Source organism: Pinus tabuliformis, chromosome 3_2 (assembly GCF_031772625.1).
Source record: "Pinus tabuliformis cultivar Carrire ecotype Pingquan chromosome 3_2, CPIR1, whole genome shotgun sequence".
NCBI classification, from domain to species: domain Eukaryota; kingdom Viridiplantae; phylum Streptophyta; class Pinopsida; order Pinales; family Pinaceae; genus Pinus; species Pinus tabuliformis.
Window position 1 is genome coordinate 88425030 of NC_142302.1, and position 19266 is coordinate 88444295.

A 19266-nucleotide genomic window follows, 5' to 3' on the forward strand; every position below is an offset into this window, starting at 1 on the left:
TTGCTAAAGATGGAGCACTAATAATAGCTTGTTTGATCAGGTTGAATGCTTCATGTTCATCTTAACCCCATTTGAAAGTTGAATTCTTTTTAATCATGGTTTGCAATGGAGACACAATTCGTGAAAAATCTGGTACAAATCTCTTTACAAAATTGATTTGACCAAGGAAAGATTGCATGGCTTTTTTATTATGAGGAAGGGATATTTGTGAGATTTCTTTGATTCTGTCAGGATCAATGTGAATACTGGACTTTGACACTATGAATCCGAGAAGTTTTCCTTCACTTAATGCGAAAAAAGATTTCTTTCGGTTAAGTGAAATCCCATACCTTAAACATCGTTGAAAAATTTGCTTTAAATCTCTTAGATGGTCGCTTCGCTTCTTGGAATACACTGTTATATCATCCAAATAAATCACTACAGATTTGTTGACTAAACCCTTAAATGCGATGTCCATCGCTCTTTGAAATGTAGCACCGACATTAATCAAACCAAATGGCATATACCAATATGCGTATGTGCCCCATTTAGTTCTGAATGTGGTTTTCAACTGATCATTGGGATGCACCAGCACTTGATTATATCCTGAAAATCTGTCCAAGAAAGACATTAGTTCTGAGCCTGCTACTGCCTGTAATATCTGTTCCATAGGTGGAAGAGGAAAATTTTCTTTTTGACAGGCTTTGTTAAGATTCCGAAAATCGATACAGATTCTAATATCTCCGTTTTTCTTTCTAACAGGTACCATATTGGAGACCCATTTCGAATGTCTGATGGGGAAAATTATTCTGGCTTTTAATAACTTATTTAGCTCAGTCTTTATCTGATTTTCTAAATTGGGGTGGATCTTTCTCAGTTTCTGTTGGACAGGTTTTTCGTTGTCAACCATAAGAATAGTGTGTTGAATGATAGAAGTGTCGTATGTCTTCAGCTCATTGTAATTCCAGGAAAAAACATTTTTATATTGTCTTAAAAGATGAATATACGCTACTTTTTCTTCAGGGGCTAGGCATATGCCTAGATTAATGTTTTGTGGTTTATCATTGGTTCCTAGGTTTACTAATTCGTAGTTCAGAGTCGAACTGTAGAGCTTTGAATTGGTAGATCTTTTAAGCCGATTTTTCAAATCGTATAAGTCTTCTAACTTAACCACCGATTTAGGTATAGCATTACCAGTGCTATTTTTTTGTGTTTGTCGATCGTGATGGTCTTCGTCAATTATCTGATTGGAGTAGGATCCTTCAGAAGTGAGGAAATTTACAATATCAGGATCATCATTGAATACTCTCCAATTTGTAATGCTGTCAGGGATGGATGGTCTAAAGATTATTTCTATTGAGAATCTATCTGGACTAAAATCTTCGGAGGGAATAAGCCTAGAGGTTACGTTAGCCAAAAGGTCTGCACTCGCGTTTTGGAGTCTCGGGATTGAAGAGATATTAAATGCTATGAAATGCTCAGTCAGATCTTGTACTAAAGATTGATAGTGTTTTAAATGACCTGATAGGCAATGTATAGTGTTACGTACCTGTTTGACGATAATCTCAGAGTCTCCAAAGACCTGAATATACTAGACGTTTAACCCGATTGCTTTGTATAGGCCTTGCACCAAGGCCTCATATTCTGTTGTGTTGTTTGTGCAATTGAATTTGAGTCTGCATTTAAGCATGGTCTTGTTTCCTTCTGGACTAATCAGAACGCATCCTGCTCCTGCTCCTTCGATAGATTTAGAGCCATCGAAATATAATTTCCAAAACAAAGATGTATTTACAGGTTTATCTACAAAATTAACACACCTCAAACTATCAGTTTGGGAAATTTTTTTGACTTGGGACAAAATTGAATTTTCTAAGTAAGGTGATGGGTGAGCATTGAAATTACCGAGAAAAGAATCTACCGAGTAATTGCCTATGATACTGCTGTTATATGATACTGCTTCATTTTCTCCCTCTAATTCTGTTACTATGTACTTCTGGTGTAATTCTCGTTCAACCTTTATCTGATTCGGTTTACCGTTATGGGGTAACCACATGTGCGACCAGTCGGTTGCAAAGTATCCATGGAGTTTCTCGGACCAATCCCTGCTAAGAATTAATCCATAGAATTCTAGGATATCGGCCACTAGAATGTCAATAACCTGACATACCTTTGGGTTAGATGACAATCTTATGGTTACTTGATTAATTTCACCAATCACTTCGACTTGAGATCGATCAAGCTGAACTATACGCACTGCAGATTTTTATGGTTGAACATTTAGCTTAGCACATATTGATCTGGGTAAAATATTCGAAGAAGCACCGGAATCTACCAAACAATTGTGCACATTTTTTTTGAAAATCTCGTAAGTGAGAAGAAATGGGGGAGTGTGAGATCTTGATCTTCCTCCAATTAAGGCGATATCATTTGGATCAATCTTATTGATCGCGTTAGTTGGAGGTCTTCCCATGTTATGGGAAGCTTGAGAGAGTACAGCGGCAGGCAAAGGTACAATAGGCACAGCATGTAATTCTTTCATCATTATCTTCTGTTGATGCCTCAATTTGCTCAATTCATAAAGGGTAATATTAGCCCTAGTCTTTTTCATGTCGTCAACAATATTGTACTCCATTTCATCCGACACTATCAGTGTTTTTGATGGAGTTGTTGTTTTTTCTTGATTTGCTTGGACTGGGCTAGACTGAGTCGCTTTAGTTGTTGCTTTCTTTGTTGCGACTTTATCTTTTGTTGTAGGGCTTGCGCCCTTCTGCTTAGGGGTAGTTTGGGGAGGATCAAGCTGACTTTTGCTTCGTGTGCTAACCGGAAATATTTCTTGATCCTCTTCTTGTGGGAGGATGAAATCCCACATTCCTTGTAATTCCACAACTTCTTCGTCATCGGTTTGCCTTTCAGTGGCACTTTCTTCTTCTTCCTCTTCCTCAGTTTCAGCATTGGAGCTGGAATTGGGTGGTTTTGCATCCGTTGAAGGACCTCTTTTAAAAGTTCTGTAGGGCTTTTTAAAAGAAGTTTTTGCTACTTGTTTTTTTATGTCAATCATCTCATTAGACATGGTCTTTAATACTTTCTGCAATCCTTCCAAATCGAAAGGGTCTTTTGTTTGTTTCTTCTTGGGGTCTTCCTTGAAGTTGATTTTTTAGACTTTCATTCCTCTATCGCGGATCTCTTTTCCAGGGCTATTACGCATTTCTCTACTGCTATCGCCTCTGTCATGTTTTCAACTAAAGTTGTTTTATTTGCTCTATCCACGAAGATTGCTATGTTTGATGGTAAAGCAGTAATATACCATTCACATAGTACTTCTTCGCTAGGTTGGGAAGCAGTAGGAATTTTGTTGAGAATTTTATTGAACCGTAAATCGAAATCTTTGATAGGTTCTTTAGCTTGCGCCTTGAGATTGGATAGGTCATTGATTAATGTTGCTGTTGATCTGTCATCACCAAACTTGATAAGGAATTGATTGTGGAAGATATCCCAACCTGTGATAGACCCTGAAGGTAATGAAAAATACCATGACCTGGCTGTTCCTTACAGTGTGTAGGGGAAAAGCCGAACAACAACATCTTCATTAGTAACTCCGTTGAGATTGATAGAAAGCATGAAATTTTTTATGTGTTCTTCTGCTAGCATGTCTGCTTCTGGATTGAATTTAGGCAGCCATTTCTCAGGATGGGCCGGTATTGGGCTCAAGGGTGCAGGCATCAAGACTGCCCCAGGGTTGTTCCATGGAGATTGGGCCATCGTTGAGTTGCTAGTAGAGAAAAGCGCAGGAGATGATCTCTGCGGTTGGGAATATGAGGATACTATGATCGTGGATGATTGAAGAGGGATTGTGGTAGACGGATGAATGATGGTTTGGAATGGAGGTGTGGGTGTTTGACTTCGCAGTGAGGTAGTTGAAATGGGTGATGTAGATGAAAGAGTCTCACTGTCAAACTCTTGTGGTGATTTCCTCGCTCTTTTCCTGGTGGGAAGAGGGAACTTAGTCAACTGGATGCCAAATTTTTCACTTTTCAATCTTGTTAGGGGATGAGAAGGATTGTACTGCGAAGTCACACTGCTTTGAGATTTATCAGACCTCTGAGGAGAAATGGAAAATCCCTGAAGTTTGTGAATCAGAGATTCGACTTCAGGAGGTTTAATGGTAAATTGGTCTGAAATATCAAGGTGTGCAACAACGATTGATACTCGAGCGACTTCTGATTCTGGATCTAAATATACTGGAGAATTCGGGGGAGATGATAAGGGCAATTTACTCTCAGAATGGTATTTAGATTTTGATTTAAGTGTCATTCATAGTTCGGGCCCTCCTTCTAGCGCCAAATATGTTGAAGCCCCGAAAATCGGGTCGACAACAAGGGGGATACCCACCCGGTCCGGACCTTGGTTGGCAGCTCCTTATCCGTTTGGTATAGTGGGTCCGATTGGGGATAATGGGACCAGTTTCCCAATCTAAGGGTGTGTGTGTGCAGAGTTGGATTATGCTGATCTAAGAGTTTTGATCTAAGCTACTTTAATCTAATTCTATGCTATTGTAATCTAATGAAAACAGCACATCTAATCTATGCTAACCCGGGGTGTATTTCTTCTATTATGCGATCTAAAGAGATTTCAAACAATAACTGGTAATAAAGATCATTCAACTATCATAAGAATGGAAATCAATTAAGATGAACCACTTTGCATAAAAAGTTAGGCAAAACAGTTGTGAACAGCATATCACATAATAAGTTATTCATATATCAAACATAAATAAATGACTCCACCGTACAAAAGTGCCAAATGGTAACTCACACATTCATGCAATAACATATAAACAACTAAAAATTGTATATCACTTCAAGAATATAAGCAGAAATGGCCAAGAGATAAAAGTACCATTTATGACTGGTCCTACTCATAAGCTTCAAGTAATAATGATTTATCTCTCCTTGTTCTGGTATCTACTAAGAGTATAGAAGTGCAACATCAGTAGCAGACATCAAATGAAAAAATTAATAAACCTTGATCCATTCATTCATCAAAACGTCCTCTGAGGGGTGCAAAAGTGAATGTTCTGAGGACAAGTTTTTGACAAATTTCCGGACCCTTCTCCAAATGCATGAGAAGGGTTTAAATACTGCTAACTAAACAACTTAATTACATAAATTTCAGATACAGTTAAAAATGACCGCCCTTTATCTAAGCAAACTTATTTCTAAAAATTGAATCTAATTTCTAACTATTTCTGCATTTGCTCCTTAGTGCTGTGAGTATGCAACATTTGCCTGGGAAGAGTTGGCTGGTCGCCTTCTTCTTTTGTTTGAGCTACGAAAATAGAAATGACAAGCGCTGGCATCTCTGTTTAGTAAACTGGAAGATATTTTTGAGAATTATCTTCTGGTTGAGTGAATTTACTACGTGTATGCTTGGTAATAGCCCAGATTCCTCTTAGTTGCCTCTTCTTTTGCTATTTAGGCTTCCGGACTCGTGGATGACTAAGCAAGTTAGGGGTTTTTCTTTCTGAACAATTTTCTTAGCTGCGCTATTAGCGCTAGGCGCTAATCGCGCATAAAAAACTGCCTCCGTTCTTTGATCCGGGCCTTTATGGTGCATTCTCCGCCTTTAGCGCTTTTTCCATTACCAGACATGAGCTTTATAATTTTGCAAACATGCTGCTTTTGTGAATTCTTTGACCTTGAATGTCGAATTGCCTATTGATATCATCATCTGTTCAGTAACACTCTGCAATCTGCGTTTCTATTGTATGCGGCATCCGTGTATGAGAGCATCTCTTCTCTGTTCTCTGAGCATTTGCGCTTTCCCCTTTTTCCTTAGATGTTTCCTACAGTTCACGCAAAGGAAAAGTAATGATAATAAATTTTTACGTGAAAGCTTCAAGTTCTACGAATTTGTAACATCATGACACCCACAGTGAACTGACTCTTTGAAAAACACAAAATTGTCCTTCATGAATACCTTGGCGTACATTCATTAATTTTCTTTAAGCCGTGCGCTCAATTTTTGGTTTAGGGACAACTTTTCTTGGGTGCTGAGCCGAGGAAATTTGCGATGGGTGATTTCTGCGACTCGCAGATCACAGATCGCAAATCGCATTGATCGCAGATTGCATTGATCACAGATCGCAATTATCGCAGTATCGCGGCATCGCAGATCGCAGATCGCTGCAATTTGTCAAGTTATTCGTGTGCTGCTTATGCGACGTCGCGATATGCGATATCGCATATCGGCCATCGGAGATTTTCTTGAGATTAGTCATTTATGGGCGCTTCTCAATGTATGCGATGTGATGAATTTCGCGCCGCTTCTTCGCATTTGTTTTAATGTGCTCATAAAGGAATGCTTGACTCTTCTTCGTGCGATGTATCTTTGAGGAGTATAATACAAATTTTTTTTATAAAATCTTTTTGGATTTTTTATTACTAAGGGTCCCCACTTCTTTAGCATTATTGCTAATACTAAAGGAGGAGGGGGTTTGTTTGTGGTCACAACAGCGGGGCAGCTTATTTCACGAAGATTGATCTGAAGAGTGGATATCATCAGATCAGGATTAGAGAAGGAGATGAGTGGAAGACAACTTTCAAGACCAATGAAGGGTTGTACGAATGGCTGGTCATGCCATTTGGATTAAGCAATGCTCCTAGTACTTTTATGAGATTGATGAATGAGATTTTAAAAGAATTTATTGGCAAGTTTGTGATAGTTTACCTTGATGATATCTTGATTTTCAGCAGAACGAAAGGAGAACATCTTCAACATGTTTGAAGGGTGTTAGAGAAGTTATAGCAGAACAAACTGCTGATAAACTTAAAGAAATGCACTTTCCTGTAGAAGGAGCTGGTCTATATGGGGTTTGTAGTTGCAGAAAATGAATTGAAAATGGACCCAGAAAAGATTGCAGCAATCATAAATTAGCCGTCACCGAAGAGCTTATTTGAGGTACGTATTTTTCATGGACTGACAAGTTTTTATCGGAAATTTATTAGGAATTTCAGGGAAATCTGTGCACCGATGCTAGAGACCATAAAAAAGGCCAGTCAGCCTTTTTGTTGGACCAGGGCAGCAGAAGACAATTTTCAGCTTTTGTAGCGGAAGATTACGGAGAGGCCAATCTTGAGGCTGCCCGATTTTAATAAACTCTTTCAGGTTCGGTGTGACGCGAGTGGAACAGCTATTGGCGCTGTGCTCAGTCAGGAAGACAGACCAGTGGCATTCTTTAGTGAAAAATTAAATGAGAGCTGGCAGAAATACTCCTCGTATGACAAGGAATTTTATGCTGTGGTCCAAGCTTTAAAACATTGGAGGCACTACCTGTTGGGCAATGAGTTCGTATTATTTTCTGATAATTTGGTGTTACAATATGTAATGCAGCAGCACAAGTTAAACCATAAGCACGCCAAATGGGTAGAATACTTGCAGAGTTTCACTTTCGTGTTAAAACACATAAGTGGGCAAGCCAATAAAGTGGCAGATGCCTTGAGCAGAAGAGCTTTGCTCTTACAGGAAAGTAGCATACAGGTGATGGGATTCGAACATCTGAAGGATTTGTACCAAACCGACACATATTTCAAAGAAGCTTTTGAAGCCTGCCAAAATCCCATGTTGAGGAATGCATGTCCATGGTTAGACTACGATTTGTAGGAAGGATTATTGTGTTATGAAACCAGCTCAAGAAAAGATAGAAAAGATAGATCAACGCCTTAGAATTCAGCCTCTTCGAGGGGGAAACCTCCTTTACATTACATAAATGAACAATTCTTGGATGATACAAATGACAAAACCTCCTTTCTATATATAGGAGTCTAAGGAGTCACAATATAATCCAGCCGACCTAACAATAATAATATAAAGCCACAAAAATAACAATAGAGGGATTCTATGGGGCACAGAAATAACAATATGGGGGTAATAGGGGCACAACAATATAAATAAGGGGTATAACTACAATAGTAATGGGGTAATCACTAGTATTATAGGGACCCAACATGCCCCTCTCCTTCAAAAAAGTGTTGTCCTCAATGCTTGAGTAGTTCTGGATACTTCTGCATAAAATTCTCATCCTCCCATGTGGAATCTTCAGTGGATAAGTTCTTCCACTTGATAAGATACTCTGAAATTGATCGATTTCGTAGCTGTCGAGTTCTTGTTTCTGTGACTGCTTCCGGTTCCAATATAATTTTTCCTTCCTCGTCAAGTTTTGGCAATATTGTTTGAACTGGGAGCTTGTCGCCTATAACCTTCTTTAAACATGAAACATGGAAAACTGGGTGCAATCGAGAAGCTGCAGGAAGCTCCAATTTGTATGCCATAGTACCAATCTTTTGCAACACCTTGTACGGACCATAATACTTTGGTGATAATTTATTATCCTTCTTAGCTTGCTTTAGGGACATTTGCTTATATGGTTGTAGCCGTAGGAATACCCAATCACCTACATCAAAACTTCTTTCACTGCGATGTTGATCTGCCTGTTGTTTCATTCTATTTTGTGCCAACACGAGGTTATCCTTTAAGAGTTGGAGGACTTGTTGTTGATGTTCGATGTGATGTTCCACTGCCTGAACCTTAGAATTTTCTCTTAAATATGATGTGATGGATGGTGGTTGATACCCATAAAGTGCCATAAATGGGGTCATTTTTGTTGCTGTATGGAAGGAAGTGTTATACCACCATTCAGCCAGAGGCAACCATTTGACCCATTGTGTCTGTTTATCAGATACAAAGCAACGAAGATATCCTTCCAAACATTTGTTTACTATCTCAGTTTTCCCATCAGATTGAGGATGATAAGATGAGCTATGAGCTAACTGAGTACCAAGACAAGAAAATAATTCTGTCCAAAAATTTCCAGTGAAAATGGGATCTCTGTCACTTACAATAATCTTTGGGTTTCCATGTAGCTTTTGAATTGTTTCCATAAATGCAGTAGAAACTGTACTGGCTTTAAATGGATGTGATAATGCACAAAAGTGTGCATACTTGGTAAGTCTGTCAACTACCACCATGATGACACTCTTTCCCTCAGACTTGGGTAAACCTGTGATAAAATCCATTGAAACCTCCTCCCAACGTTGGCTTGGAATGGATAAAGGTTGTAATAGACCCGGTGTCTTAATTGTTTCAACTTTATTTTGTTGGCAAACCAAACATTCCGCCACAAACTTTTGAATATCTGATTTAAGGCCATCCAAAAAAAATTCCTTCTTAACCCTGTGGTAAGTTTTTAAAAATCCTGAGTGCCCTCCTAAGGGAGAAGTGTGCAATTCCATAAGAATCTTTTGTTTTAGCTGGGAATTCTTACAGAGGTATAAGCGATCTTTGTACCATAACGAATCATTTTGCCAGCTAAATGTATCAGACGTACTGGAATCTTGTTGTAGCTTTCGAATAAGTGCCCACACTTCTTCGTCATTCTTCCATTCCTCCCTTGCTTCGTTTATCCAATCTGGTTGGATAATAGAAATGGCGCACAACAATGCTTCCACATCCTCATCCTTTCTTGAGAGTGCATCTGCCACCACATTTTGCTTCCCTTTTTTGTAGATGATTTCAAAGTCATAACCCAACATCTTTGTGACCCACTTTTGTTGCTCTTCAGAGGATAATCTTTGTTCTAAAAAGTATTTAAGGCTATCATGATCCGTTTTTACCTTGAAGTGTCTTCCCATTAGGTAGGGTCGCCATTTCTTAAGTGCATGGAGTATTGCCAACATTTCCTTCTCATAAATAGCTTTGCTTAAAAACTTTCCCTTGATTGGACGACTTTCAAAAGCAATGGGTCTTTCATCTTGCATTAGAACAGCACCAATTCCATTTCCTGAAGCATCACATTCCACAATAAAGGTTTTTGTGAAGTTCGGTGTAGCTAAGACCGGTGCTTGGCACATTGCCTCTTTAAGATGTTCAAAGGCCTTTGTTGCTTCCGGAGTCCATGAAAATGCATCTTTCTTCAATAATGTTGTTAGAGGTGCTGCTATTCTCCCATAATTCTTAACAAACTTGCGATAATACCCTGTCAACCCAAGAAATCCTCGCAGATGCTTTATGGATGTGGGGATTTTCCATTCCTTAATGGCTTTAATTTTGCTAGGGTCTACCTTAACTCCTTCATGAGATACAATATGACCCAAATATTCCACCTCCTGGACTCCAAAGAAACATTTGGATCTTTTTGCATATAATTGTTTCTCCTCCAATAGTTGTAGCACCCTGTCAACATGTTCAACATGATCCTTCCAAGACTTGTTGTAGATTAGTATATCATCAAAAAATACTAACACAAATTTTCTAAGGAATGGTTTGAAAATTGAATTCATCAAACCTTGAAATGTTGAAGGTGCATTGGTAAGGCCAAAAGGCATGACCAAAAATTCATAATGACCCTCATGAGTTCTAAATGCCGTTTTCGGAATGTCTTCAATCTTCATTCTGATTTGATGATATCCCGAACGAAGATCCAACTTGGTGAAGTAAATTGATCCATGCAATTCATCCAGTAATTCATCAATGACAGGAATGGGGAACTTATCTTTAATAGTGAGCTTGTTGAGCTCCCTATAATCTGGACACATGCGCCATGATCCATCCTTCTTGTGCACCAATACTACTGGAGCAGAGAAAGAACTTTGACTTGGTTGAATTATACCAGCCTCTAGCATTTCTGCAACCATACGTTCAATTTCACTTTTTTGGACATAGGGATATCTGTACGGCCTGATGTTTGGAGGAACACTTCCTGGAATCAGATGAATAGCATGATCATGATCACGCATAGGTGGGAGACCTTTGGGAGTCTCAAATACCTTGGAATGATTGTCCAGGACTTTTTGGAGATCTGGAGAAATAGATGATTCCAATGTGGAAACATCTAGCGAACATAATTGTGCAATTACACCTCTTTGCTCCTTTTTTAGAAGCTTTGTCATACCATTAGAGCTGATTATCTTTCCTGGTTTCCCTGCAATACCCCTTAATTCAACTTCCTTTCCTTCCGTAGAAAATTTGATGAAAAGTTCTTGAAAATTAAAAGCTATTGTACCCAAGGATTGTAGCCATTGGACTCCTAGTACAACATCAGCACCTCCCATTGGAATGGAAAGCATTGGGCTAGTCAATACATATTCTCCCATGGATAGCTTGATATTATGGCACTTTCCAGAGCAATTTATTGTTCCTCCATTTGCAATCATCACTTGACACTCTGGTGCTGGATATAGGAAGCAATTCAATTCTTTTGCTACCCTACAATGAATAAAATTGTGGGTGCTTCCTGAATCAATCAACACTATTACCTTTTTCTTCTTGATTTGTCCTTCTATCTTGATGGTTTGAGGAGTGGTAATTCCCGCCAATGCATTACAAGATATGGTCGGATTTATTTGTTCTTCATCTAGGCTTTGTTCCTGGAGTATATCTTCTTCTTTTGACCTTTCTTGCTCCTTTTCTTCTTCCTCTTCACAATCTATGTAGAATAATTTCTTCTCAGCACACTTATGACCTTTAGTGTATTTGCTATCACAACTGTAACAAAGCCCTTTTGCTCTTTTTTCTTCCAATTGTTGTGGTGTCAACCTTATAGGTTGTGGAAGACTAGGGGCAACAACACTTCCATCTTTATAGTTGTGAGTGGTATGCTTCCTGGTTGCCATAATTTTTCTTTCCATTTTTCTTGCTAACCTGAATGCCTTCTCTAATGAATCAGGTTCCCAAAGGCGAACATCATGTTGGATATTATCCTTTAAAGACCCTATGAACACATCAATCCTATGCTCCTCTGGAATATCTTTTACCCTTATGTTCAATTTTTGGAACTCCTCAATGTGCTCCATTACTGAACCCTTTTGTTTGAGACTTATCAATTGGCTAAAAAAATGTTGCTTTTTGTATCTTCATAATGTGCTATCAATTCTTCCGTAAAAATTGCCCAAGTGATAAATTGTTTACGAGAGCAAAGCCATTGATACCATACAAACTGATTTGGTTCCAAATATACAGTTGCCATACGTACCTTTTGTGTGTTTTGCACATTATTGAGATCGAAGAACTGCTCCATCTGTAATATCCATGTGGCGGGATCCTTGCCATCAAACTTCCTCATATCGATTTTTGGAATATGGTGGGTCTTCGATCCAACATTAGAGTCTATGGAATCATGATTAACATTACTTTTGTTCACATCATGAGTTTCCTTTACAACCTTTTCACCATTAGTAAGTATTTCTTGTAGAAAATTTGTCAAATCTGTCTTTAAATCTGCCATGTCTGTCTTCAAATCTGCCATGTCTCTCTTCAAATTTGTCTTTGAATCATCCATCTTAGCTTCCATGCCCTTTATCTTAGATTCCACGCAATTTATCTTAGATTCCATGCCATTTATCTTAGCTTCTGTTAGCTTTTGTGAGCGTGACATTTGTTGCACTTGTTCTTGTAATTTTGATATATCATGTAGCATTTCTCCCTCTTCTTCATGAGTCATTCTAGAGATTTCAGGTTCCTTACTAGGTGTTTGAATTTTCTTTCCTCGGGGCATCAGTTACCGATAATAATGCTTTACTATTCCCTTTGAATTCCGTTAAACCAAGCTTACACCAAAATTTAAAAAAAACTACACACCTTTTTTCACTTTATAGAAGCCTGATATTGAATCTGATGTATCTTTGTAATTTTGGATAATCTAGTTCTGAAATTGTGACCTGCAGTAGCCTTCTGCGTCCTCTTTCCAATGCCACAAGTCTGATCCAAATTGGATTCTCCAAGGAAGAGTTATGTGAAATCTCCCACAGTGACTTGCTTTTAGACTAGTACAGTAGAGCGAACTTGTACGACGTGCCACGAGTCACTATTTCAACCTTTGGATCTGAAACACACGTACAAGAAACTACAATCCGTCCTTTTTCTGTACCTTCTTACGAAATTTCAATCCAATCCCCAGAGAGAAAGTTATGATGATTTTCTCCAGGTCACCTGTTTTCCGCAAATATCACGCGAAAAGCTCTGAAATTTGGACCCAAGGTTCAGTGCGATTTCTTCTCAAATGATTTTTTTTTTGCTACTTCTGAAACGTCACAGAAAAAACGTTATAGCGAAAATGCCACGATGACATGTTTGGAGCAGCAAAACCCTAGAATCCAAAGCTCTGATACCAAATGTTATGAAACCAACTCATGAAAAGATAGAAAAGATAGATCACCGCCTTAGAATTCAGCCTCTTCGAGGGGGCAACCTCCTTTACATTACATAAATGAACAATTCTTGGATGATACAAATGACAAAACCTCCTATCTATATATAGTAGTCAAAGGAGTCACAATATAATCTAGCCGACCTAACAATAATAATATAAAGCCACAAAAATAACAATATAGGGATTCTATGGGGCACAGAAATAACAACATGGGGGTAATAGGGGCACAACAATAGAAATAAGGGGTATAACTACAATAGTAATGGGGTAATCACTAGTATTATAGGGACCCAACATATTGTTCAGAGGTGGGCAGTTATGTATCCCGAACTGTTCGATGAGGGAAAATATTATACTGGAGAAGCATAGTGGTGGACTAGCAGGACATTTTGGCGTCAACAAAACTTTGGAGCAACTTGGACATTTTTATTATTGGCCCAAAATGAGCAGGGATGTACAAAGATATGTGAACAGGTGTAAAGTCTACCAACTGGCGAAAGGACATAGTCAGAATACTAGACTTTACACATCACTTCCTGTTCCAAGCACGCCATGGGACTCAGTCAGCATTGACTATGTCTTAAGACTGCCCAGAACGTAGCGGGGATATGATTTAGTAATGGTGGTGGTAGATAGATTTTAGAAAATGGCTCATTTTATTCCTTGCCGGAAAACTAGTGACGTCACATACCTGGCTCACCTGTTTTTCACGAAGGTTGTTAGACTACAAGGCCTAACCAGATTTATCATTTCAGACAGGGATGTAAAATTCACAGGACACTTTTGGTGCACCCTGTGGAAAAATTTGGGCACACAATTGAATTTCAGCTCTGCGTATCATCCGAAGACTGATGGACAAACAGAAGTGGTGAACAGGAGCTTGGGGAATTTAATATGGAGTCTAACTGGAGAAAATTCACGGTTATGGGATCGTGCTCTCACTCATGCATAATTCACTTATAATGATTCGCCCAATCGTAGCACCAGACATAGACCATTCCAGATTTTGTACGGCATGCATCCTTGGGGAATACATGAACTGCGATATTTGGGAAAGTTGGAGCAGAGAAGCGCGGATGGGGAAGATTTTTCCGAAGCAATGAGCGAACTTCATGAAAAGGTCAAATTAAAATCGCAGGTCAGTGTACAGAAGTATAAGCAACAAGCAGATTCAAAGTGAATAGAAGTGCAATTTAATGTTGGATATGAGGTTCTCGCGCACCTGCGCAAGGAACGATTTCCTAACGGCACGTATAATAAACTAAAATATAAGAAAATTGGTCCATGCAAGATCTTACGTAAATTTTCAGCCGACACTTATGAAATATAGCTACCACCTGATATAGGCATTTCACCTATTTTCAATGTGGCGGATCTGTTCCCATATAATGCCCAAGCAGAGGACGACAGTGTGGTACGGCCAGAACGGGACACCCAAATTAGAGACAGTTCTTGGAAGAAGCATATGCCTTCGGCTCAGTCCCATGAGATTGAAGGGATCCTCAGTACCCAGGTAGCCAAGAAGACACGTAGGAAAGAGTATCTACGATATCTCGTCAAGTGGAGAGACCGTCCAATGGAGGACAGCTCGTGGCTCGACGCGGCGCAGATACAGAAGGCTGGCTATTCGGTGGAGGAACTCATGGAACGGAGCCATGATTTTCTTTTACCCCGGGAGCCTGATGCAGGAGCATCTGGCTGACAGGGCAAAGACAGAAGCAAGGTTGATATGGTTTCTGAAGAGGACAGAGAAATCAATTCACTGGATGGATAGTATACTTGTTTTTTTTTTTTTTTACTTTTCTTTCATTAAAGTTGCCTAAGATTAATGTAATGACTTTTAATTAGGAGCAGTAGTAATTAGTTAGAGTCGTTGTTTCCAGACAGTTACATTACTCTTGTAAAAGCATGAAAAGAAAATGTACTAGCCAACTATGCAAAGTTCCACATAAGGAACAACTGATGTAACCAACCGAACAAACCAACAACAGTTAAAACCGTTTGAAAACAGTGCTATTAAAGGAGGGAAAAGGCACATTACAGGGTTCGACTGTGTAAGAAAAGAAACAGAGAGAGAAATATAATTATTATTCTGTGCACACACAATCCTACAGCATCCTCAATGTTGTGTAGCATTTGTTGATATTTTATCATGTAAATACTGTCAATGTACTGCTACAGGTTCTAAACCGGGAGAAGAAGATAGTCAAGTCGGACAAAAAGTAACAACGCCCAGTTACAAGCGGCACAACCAAAAATAATCAGGCATTAAATAACCATAACAGGTATGTGAATTTACGAAAGCAATCCAAATTTATTCCAACACAGAATTCATAGGGTTACAAAATACAGTCATCCAAAGTTCATTGTTTATTCACATTTTGTTCAAAATAAAAGACCTAACCCAGTTCGCAGACGTGGGGACTAAAACCAACTGCAAACAGAAGCCAACCCCTTAAGACCCTAAATCGTTTCCATAATCAACGACAAAGCCTAACGACCAGAGAACCGAGAATAGATAGTGGCTCAAGGCCAACAAGAACAGACCAACCCTACAATTCCTAAAAACCAAGACAAGAAAACCACAACAAACATAGCGACGCTACCCATATTTTGTTCGGGACAGCTGAAATTCCAAGCGCCGAGACCATCGAGCGGCTCTACCTGTAAGAAGATAAACAGAACGAGATTAGGTTCCAAGAGATAAATATAGAGAACTGGAAATGGAATGACCGAATAAAAAGACTGTGTATTGTTACCTGACAGGCACACCATAGCCGCACCTACACCTCGAAATACCCTCCTGCTGACAAAGGGGCCAAGACGTTAGACTCAGGAATAAGAGGGGTGTAAATGTCTAGTGTGGAATAGTGACTTACCAGGCGAGTTGGCGGAGGAATCAACAGAGAACGCCACCATAACCCTGTCGAATTTGTGGGGAAACGAACCAACGCTGAAGAAGATGTCACCAAGAACCATGCAGCCATCAATTAACTATAAACCCTCATGAAACACAGACAGCAACCGATAAAAGACACACAGAGGCAGAGACCCACTAAGGCAGACTCCAAACGCACAGTGACAGTGAACATACAAGCAGAAGAATATAATAATGCAAACCTTACCAGGGTTTCAACGAATCACCGGGTGAACAGAAGAATTCCAGGCCGAGTCCCAAACGACCGAGGCCGAGAAGGCAACCAGGAGCACATAACTCAGTAAACCAGGCGGACAAGCCTCAGGAAAATACAAAGAAAACCACAGAAGCTGCAAGGGATCGCCGAGAGCTCGCAGAGCAAATGACCGGGAGAAACAACGAAAACCAAATGAGCGCGAAGGTGTAAAACCCCAAACCAAGGCGGGTTCGTAGAATCCCGAGGAGGGACAGATGTCCACCAGACAAACAACCAGGGTACAATCACCGTAACTCTAATCAATTCAGCACAGATTAAAAATCAACTAACATATATCTGAAATCCTTTTGATTATTATATTCATTGTTGGTACACATCATCATAAGTGCATTGACGGCGGGACCACGTGGGCTGGCCCCATCATTGTCTCTCTATATTTTTAGAGATATAAGATGAGGAATGTGGGGTTTTGGCAAACCCTCAAATTACTTGACAAACAGGAGACCTTGGGAAAATCGTCATAACTTTCATTCTGAGCATAAAATTGAATTTTCGTAAGAAGTTATAGAAAGAGGACAGAATATAGTTTTTTGGGTATCATTTTCTGAACCTAATATTGCAACTGTGACCCGCGACACGTCCTACAAGTTCACTCTACTGAACTAGTCTATACTCAGGTCATCATGGGAGATTTGGCATAACTTTTCATTGGAGAATCCAATCTTGATCATAATTGCGGGGTTAGAAATATTATTCAAAGTGTTATAGTAGGAAGAAATTTCAGAATTTGGAGATGCCAAATTTCAAAAATACAACAGATTCAATATCGAGCTCCTACAAAGTGAAAAATTAAATTTTTGCATAAGCTTGGCTTGAAAAAATAGGTTGAAGGAATTCAAAGGGCATAGTGAAGAATTATTATCGGTAATTGATGTCCCAAAAAGAAAATGGAAACACTTATTAATCAATGTGAAAGCTCTAGCATGACTCATGAAGAAGAGGAAGAAGTGAAACATGATATATCAAAATTACAAGACCAAGTGCAACAAATTTCACTCACACAAAAAGTAACAGAAGCTAAGATAAAGAAAGGCATAGAAGCTAAGATGTATGGCATGGAAGCTAATATGGGTGGTTTATATAAAGGAATAGAAGCTAAGATGAATGACGTGGAAGCTAAGATGGACGGTGTGGAAGCTAAGATGGATGGCGTGGAAGTTAAGATGGATGATTTAAAGAAATGCATGGAAGATTTGAAGACATATTTGACAAAGTTTCTACAAGAAATGCTTACTAATGGTGAAAGGGTAGTAAAGGAAACTCATGACGAGAACAAAATAAATGTTAATCATGATTTCATAGACTCTAATGTTAGATCGAAGAACCACCATGTTCCAAATATTGATATGAGGAAGTTTAATGACAAGGATCTGATAACATGGAACCTACAGATGGAGCAATTTTTCGATCTCCATAATGTGAAAAACACACAAAAGGTATGCATTGCAACTTTAATGTGGGAAGAAAGACCCATTTCTTTTGAAAGTCATCCAATCAAAGGAAAGTATTTACACAAAGCTATTTATCAAAAGGAAATGTTGGCAATACTACATGCACTTAAGAAATGGTGGCCCTACCTAATGGGAAGACATTTCAAGGTAAAAACATATTATGATAGTCTTAAATACTTTTTAGAGCAACTATTATCTTCAAAAGAGAAGCAAAAATAGGTGACAAGAGATGTTGTGTTATGAATTTGAAATCATCTAGAAAAAATGGAAGCAAAATGTTGTGGGGGATGCACTCTCAAGAAAGGATGAGGATGTGGAAGCATTTATTTGTGCCATTTCTATTATCCAACAAGATTGGATAAACGAATCAAGGGATGAATGGAATAATGATGAGGAAGTGTGGGCACTCATTCAAAGGATACAACAAGATCCATGTACATCCGATACATTTAGCTCAAAAATTGATTCGTTATGGCACAAGGATCGGTTATACCTATGTACAGATTCCCAACTCAAACAAAATATTCTTAGGGAATTGCACACCTCTCCCTTAAGAGGGAACTCATGATTTCTAAAAGCCTGCCATAGGGTTAAGAAGGATTTTTTTGGGGATGGCCTTAAATCAGATATTCAAAAGTTTTTGGCAGAATGTTTGGTTTGCAGACAAAATAAAGTTGAAACACATAAGACCCCAGGACTATTAAAACCTTTATCTATTCCAAGCTAGTGTTGGGAAGAGGTTTCAATGGATTTTACCACAAGTTTACCCAAGTGCGAAGAAAAGGGTGTTATCATGGTGGTAGTTAACATACTTACCATGTATGCACACTTTTGTGCATTATCTGATCCATTTAAAGAGAGTATAGTTTCTACTGAATTTATGGAAACAATTTAAAATCTACATGGAAACCAAATGATTATTGTAAGTGACAGAGATCCCATTTTCACTGGAGATTTATGGACAAAATTATTTTCTTGTCTTCGTATGGAGTTAGCTCATAGCTCATCTTATAATCCTTAATCTGATGGGAAAACTGAGATATTAAAAAAATGTCTAGACAAATATCTTCATTGCTTTGTGTCTGATAAACAGACACATTGGGTCAAATGGTTTCCTCTGGTTGATGATTGAATGGTAGTATAACACTTCCTTCCATACTGCAACAAAAATGACCCCATTTATGGCACTTTATGGATATCATACACCATCCATCACATCATATTTAAGAGAAAATTCTAAGATTCAAGCAATGGAAGATCACATTGAGCATTAGTAACAAGTTCTCCAACTCTTAAAGGATAATCTCACCTTGGTGTACAATAGAATGAAACAACAAGTAGATCAACATCGCAGCGAAAGAATTTTTGATGTAGGTGATTGGGTATTCCTACAGCTACAACCATATAAACAAATTTCCCTCAAGAAAACTAAGAAGGATAA